This window comes from Mus pahari, chromosome 23 (assembly GCF_900095145.1).
Source record: "Mus pahari chromosome 23, PAHARI_EIJ_v1.1, whole genome shotgun sequence".
Taxonomy (NCBI): Eukaryota; Metazoa; Chordata; class Mammalia; order Rodentia; family Muridae; genus Mus; species Mus pahari.
In genome coordinates this window covers 33,217,492-33,224,146 of record NC_034612.1, presented here as the reverse complement: position 1 = coordinate 33,224,146, position 6,655 = coordinate 33,217,492, and positions in this window count along the sequence as shown.

Genomic DNA, 6,655 nt, shown 5'->3' with positions numbered 1-6,655 from the left:
GCCTAGAATCCCCCAGTGAGGGGCTGGGGTGTAGCTCAGTGGTAGAGCCCCTGCCTAGAATCCCTCAGTGAGGGGCTGGGGCGTGGCTCAGTGGTAGAGCCCCTGCCTAGAATCCCCCAGTGAGGGGCTGGGGTGTTGCTCAGTGGTAGAGGCCCTGCCTAGAATCCCCCAGTGAGGGGCTGGAGTATAAAGCATTTATCTAGCATACAACAGGCCCTGGGTCTACCAAAAATAAAACCTAATAAACTTAAGTAGCTTATTTGTAGCAGAATGCAGTGGATTCTGGTGGTGTTGGTTAATGCAAAGCCAACACAAGTGTGGCCCACACATAAAAAATCAGAGACAGTTGTATTACTAGGACCACGGAGATAACACAGAGGATAAAAAGCTCTCACTAGCCATGCGAGCCTGATAAGACAAGTTCCATCTGCAGAACTTACACAGAAAGCAGATTTTGGTAGGAGATATCAGTAATGACAGCACTCCAACAGCAAGATGGGAGGTAGAGACAGAAGAATCTCTCCAGGGAGTTCATGGGCCAGAAGTGCTCACTACAGCAGCAGAACCAGGAGAAAGCCTGCTTCTATGAGGTAGAAGGTGAGAACCGACTCTGTACAATGATCCCTCCACCCCCAACCCCTACCCGACAGGGTTTCTCTGTCCACCAGGCTGGCCTCAAACTCACAGAGATCCGCTTGCCTCTACCTCCCGAGTGCTGGGACTAAAGGTGTGCACAACAACTGCCCGGCTGTAAAATGATTATCTTAAAATCAAGCCCGGCATCTCGGGGTTAGGCAGGGACTTAGGGAACCCGGATAAAGGAAGATGATTCCCAGGTGCTGACCAATCCGCAATCCCAGAGATGGCCTCAGCATCTGTCAGTGATCACCGCCAATGATAAACCAGTGCTGGCTTGTCTTTAAGTAACGGGAAATACCCCCCCCAGCAGCTTCTCACCGACCACAGAGATAAGATAAACCTATGGCAGGAAAACTGCGGTCAGAGGTTTTCTTCGAGAGCACCCAGAAGCAGAAAAAATGAACCAGATTCAGTGGTGAGCTGTTTCCCCACATCTAAAGCACACAGTCTGGGTATGGTTTTGCTTGTTACGGAACTGGGGATTGATCCTCTGGCCTTGCCCCCAGTTTTTCATAAATATTTTAACTAGGCTCGATGGGCCGTTGGCGTCCACCTGTCGCCATCTCCAGTGGTGGAAGTACAGACGGCCCGCCACACACGGCTTTTTAGGTATCCGCTGAGGATTCAAACTCACGTCCTCATGTGTACAAAGCAAATGCTTTTATCTGCTGAGCCACCATCTCCACAGTCCGTTAGCCTGCCCTTTTAAAACCAGAAATGACAGATACAGCTCACCAGGGCACTGGCAACCCCTGAAGCTCTTGGCCTCAGCCCATCTTGCTCAGCCACTCTCTTCAGAGTCCCTCTGACTAATTGACCTTCAGTTCTTTTTGTATGTGTAGATGTGGCTCAGAATGTGGCCTGGCTGAGGAACACTTACTGAGCATATGCAATGCCCCGGGCTCAATTCTCTACGATATAAACAACAACAACAACAACAACAACAACAACAAAAACCAGACAATGAAACAACAAATACTAAGAACAATATTCCCCAGACTTCATTATCCATAGAAGTAGAAACAAAAAAATAACTTAAAATATATGCAAACCCTGTTCTCAAAAATTAACTCAAGAAATATCAGGTACACACGAAAGTAATTTTACTTATTTTTCTTTAATTTATTTATTATACATAAGTACACTGTAGCTGTCTTCAGGCACACCAGAAGAGGGCATTAGATTTCATTACAGATGGTTGTGAGCCACCATGTGGTTGATGGGATTTGAACTCAGGACCTTCAGAAGAGCAGTCAGTGCTCTCCACCACTGAGCCATCTCTCCTGCCCTAAAGTAAATTTATAATTCATTTGTATGTGTGCACTTGTGCATGTGAGCATACCTGCTACAGCAGTGCATGGCGGTCAGGCATAGGAGGCACAGCTTAGAGAAAGCTTTGCAGGAACCAGACTCCATGAAGGGAAGAAAACGCCTGCCACCCTTTCGCCAGGAGGCTGGAGTGCTTGCTGTTTAACAGCCTGTGATCTTTTGCCATTCCGTGGAGCCGGCCTTCCTGGAGGCTCCCCATCCCGGGCATTGTCTAGACCCCTATCCTGAGCTGAGTCTCAGTGAATGGAGCCCATGTGTATGTGCATCCTCCATCAATATAACCCATCCCTACGCTGTTACCAGGCCTGCCTCCCTAGGCCCTAGCCCTGAGCTCTGTTCATCCGACAAGAGAACTCGTTCTTAAAGCTCACAGGGGCTTTGCTCCTTTGCAAGGGAGATTATGCATCTAGGCCTAAAGCTTTGTTGTGATAACTGTCACGTGGCCATCTCTTTCCAAAGTTGTACGCTGCTTAAAAGTGTAAGAGAGAGAAACCACGAGGTCAGACTCAGAGTTTTGACCCAGAACCTGCTAAAATGATGTTGACCTAACGACGCTACAGCAGTGCATGGCGGTCAGTTGTAGAAGGCACAGCTTAGAGAAAGCTTTGCAGGAACCAGACTCCATGAAGGGAAGAAAACGACTGCCGCCCTTTCGCCAGGCGGCTGGGGTCCTTGCATCATTGTTAGAATTGTTCTCTGCCAACTGTGAGGCTTGCAGGGTCCCTGACAGGAGACAATGATAGGAGTTGGTTCTCTTCTTGTAACTGGGGCTCAAATTCATGGAGTCAGGCTAGGCTGCAAGCACCCTTACCCACTGAGCCATCTTGTCAGCCCTTATTCCACACTTTTTAAGGGAAGTCATAAATCTTTATCAGATTCAAGATCTCTGCATGTATGCATATTCAGGTTGTTTGTTGATTCTTAATAACTTACATTTTTCTAAAATAGTATCCTATTTAATTTTGAATGTGTTGCATAAATGATTTCTTAAAGTCAAAATGCTAAGGGCCAGAGACATGGCTCAGTAGTTAAGAGCACTGGCTCTCTTGAAAAGATTTTTCAATTCCCAGCACCCATGTTGCTGCTCAAAGCCTGTAACTCCAGTTCCAGGGATTCTGTCCCCCTCTTCTGGTACCTGAGGGTACTGCATGCACATGGGCCCCAGATGCACATGGACGTACAGCACCTAGACATATTAATTTTTTGGAGGGGGGGTGGGGAGTGAGAAAGGGTTTCTCTGTGTAGCCCTGGCCATTCTGGAGCTCATTCTGTAGACCAGGCTAGCCTTGAACTCACAGAGCTCTACCTGCTTTTGACTCTTGGTTGCTCGGATGTACCATGGCCCAAATGACATAAAAAGATTTTTAATTGTAAAAACTATATCTGAAGTCCTCCTATTTTTCTTGGCTAGGAAAAAGTTTATGTTTGCCTCCCTGGATCAGTTGTGACTCTTTTGTTAGAGGTTTCTTATTTGAGACACTCTTGTTCCATCCCCCAAGCTACCCTTGAACTCACTCTGTAGCCCAGGCTAGCCTGGAACTCAAGATTCTCTTCCCTGAGTCTCTCTAACCTAATGACTGCAGGTGCAAGTGGGTAGAATCCAACTTCCAGGTTTTCCCTGGCTATGTTTGTCAGGGAACAAACATGGTTGTCTGTTTTTATTAATTTTTAAACACAAGGCCAATTAATTTTATTAGTCTTCAACTTGTTCTAAGAATTTATTTTAATTTTATTTGGACACTGTTGGGGTCTGGGAGTCAGCATCAAACCATTTGTATACCAATCTCAATTAAGAGACCGTTGAGACAAGGTTTCTCTGTGTATCCCTGCCTGTCCTAGAACTCATTCTATAGACCAGACTAGCCTCAAACTCCTACAGATCTGCCTGCCTCTGACGGGATTAAAGGCGAGTGCCACCACCGCCTGGCTTCACTACCCCTTTACCTCACCTGCAGGCCACTAGTGTCTTCCAGTCATTCCAGCACAAAAGATTATCAGTCCTCAAGGGGTGCCTGACTCCATCTTAAGTCGCTTTAGTACTCACAAGGATCTGTGTAACCACCACTTGGTTCTGAGCGCTCTAATGACTGGGATAGTGTACCTCATTTCTGGGCTGGCAAAAACAGTGCCATCATCAGGTTAGAGCTGGCTGCAACATGCTCACATAGTAGCCCCATATATCCCATCACTGGTGATACCAACGGAGAAGTCAGGGATGATGGAGAACGGCTTCCCAGGAGAGCCCTGTTCCACTGCAAGCCGGTGCCATTTGGCCTATTTTTAAAACAATGGGATGGTTTTGTTGAGGTTCCAAAATTCGATACACAAATCGTACGTATATGAATCTCAGTTAAGCAAGAATAGTTTATTGAGCGCACACCATAATACTGGACGTCCATATGTGAGCTCATATGTAGGTGCAGGAAGGGCTGCCCAGTGGTCAGCTCTGACTCAAGCCATTTTAGGCATAACAGTTCATACTGATCTTTAATTTGATGGGTCCTATGTGAAGCTTTGTGGAACATTTTTTAAGATTAGCAAACCTCATACAGAACATTCAGAACAGACAGAACAAAACAGGGTTATGTGGTGAGCATGTCCTTGAGCCAAGTCACTTCTCTGTGTCAGTGACTGGCAGGCATGTTACAACAACAATATGACATTGCTGGCTGGCATGGAACAAAATGGCTACAGCTATTGGGAGGAGAGGCAGTGTCAGACCATAACAGTTTGGACATTTGATTTGAGTTTAGTGCTGACGGACTTTGGAATTCAGAGGTCTCAGCCTCCTGTGTAATACCATCACGTCACTATCAGGAGGCCATCTTTGGCCTGAGAATGTCACTCAGTTGGTAGAGCATTTGTTTAACATGTAGGACAAAGCCTTTAATCCCAGCACTTGGGAGGCAGAGGCATGGGCGGATTTCTGAGTTCGAGGCCAGCCTGGTCTACAAAGTGAGTTCCAGGACAGCCAAGGCTATACAGAGAAACCCTGTCTCGAAAAAACAAAACAAACAAACAAACAAACAAACAAACAAAAAACCATGTAGGACATACTGAAGTTAATCCCTAGCACTAAATAAATGGTTATAACAGCCCTCCTAAAGTGGAGGCAGAAAGATCAAGAATTCAAGGTTATCCTTGACTGAAAAGTGAATGGAGGCTGGCCAAGTGCTAAGACCAAAGGTGTGTACTACCATCACCCATCACCCAGCTCCACAAGTGTTTGCTTGTTTTTTGTTTTTTGTTTTTTTTTTTCAAATCAGTTCAGACCACTGAAATAAAAAAAAAACAAAACAAAAAAAAAAAAAAAAACACTTTTCAAAATCCGCCCACGGTTTTGCTCACTGCTCCGCATTTCCTGCTGGCTGTAAGATGGGGTCAGTAGCAGCCAGGAAAGCTTATGGACGAAAGAAGTGTTCTCTAAAAGCAGCCCCTCCCCCCCCCCCAGGATATCCAGCACAAGAGTAGACAAGACTGCTTCGGGTACCTGGATGGACCGTGAAGCTACAAAGAAGGGATAAAAGGTAATTAATTCATCCTTGGGAAAGGGGGTGATGTCTGGGCAGTTTTCTGGTGTTCGTACTGTCATGAAACCTGTGAGCCTCCAGTGGACCATGGGCTCTGAGGAGGTAGGACTGAAGGAGAAAAGGTCAGTGAAATAATAGGGGGAGCAGATCTAAGCCCCACACTACAGGTAGCAGCATCCCTATACCAGATGTACCACTCAATCCGGACCGCGCGCGCGCGCACAACGCAGCCAGCTCTGCAGCAGCCAGCAGCCGTACACTGCACGGCCAGCAGAGAGCAAAACTGCGCTTCTGGGAGCAGCTGTCATGGTATTGCCTAGAGTCCGGAAGTGTGCACTTCCGAGTCCGACCCCTGAAAACAAGCCTAAGTGGACCCTCGCAGTGGGTGAAGAGAATACAACTCCCAAAGGTCACCGCGGCACATTGCGGCAACGCACTTCTGGCCATCAGTGACACATTTTCGCTTACGGCCTGGAGGGTCCTGATTATAAGACCCGGTTCCCCCATACCCGTTAGCTGTGTGGCCTGATCAGAAGACTCTTTCTTGGCACGCCCAGTCCCGGAAGTTGCGATGCTCCACGTGGATACCACGCAGAATGGCCCTGGAGACATCTTATTAGCTGTCAAAAAGATCTGAACGCTTGGGGGCGGTAGCGCTGACTCAAAGGTCTAATCCTAAACTGCAGCTCTCACCCTTCGTAATGCCGCAACATTTAAAAACAGTTCCTCATGCTGGGACCTCCAACCATAAAATTATTTCTACCTCATAACTGTAATTTTGCTGCTGTTATGAATCATAATGTAAATGTCTGTATTTTCCAATGGTCTTAGACAACCCCTGTGAAATGACGACCTCTTGAGGGGGGACCCTGTAAACCACAGGTTGAGAATCACTGGTCTAGAGCACTTAGTGCTTTACAGAGGGAGGACTTGGGTTCGATCGCCATTCAAAACTTCAGTTCCAGGGGATCTATGACCTCTATGGGCACTGGGTAACGTGGTATACGTACATATGCACATACATACATACATTCATACACAATAAAAAATATTTTTTCCAGGACATCCAAGATTATAAATGACGACCTTGAAGAGGGAGGTGGGGAGGAAGGAAGTACAGAGGGAAGAGGATGGATGGGTGAATGTATGCAGACTGA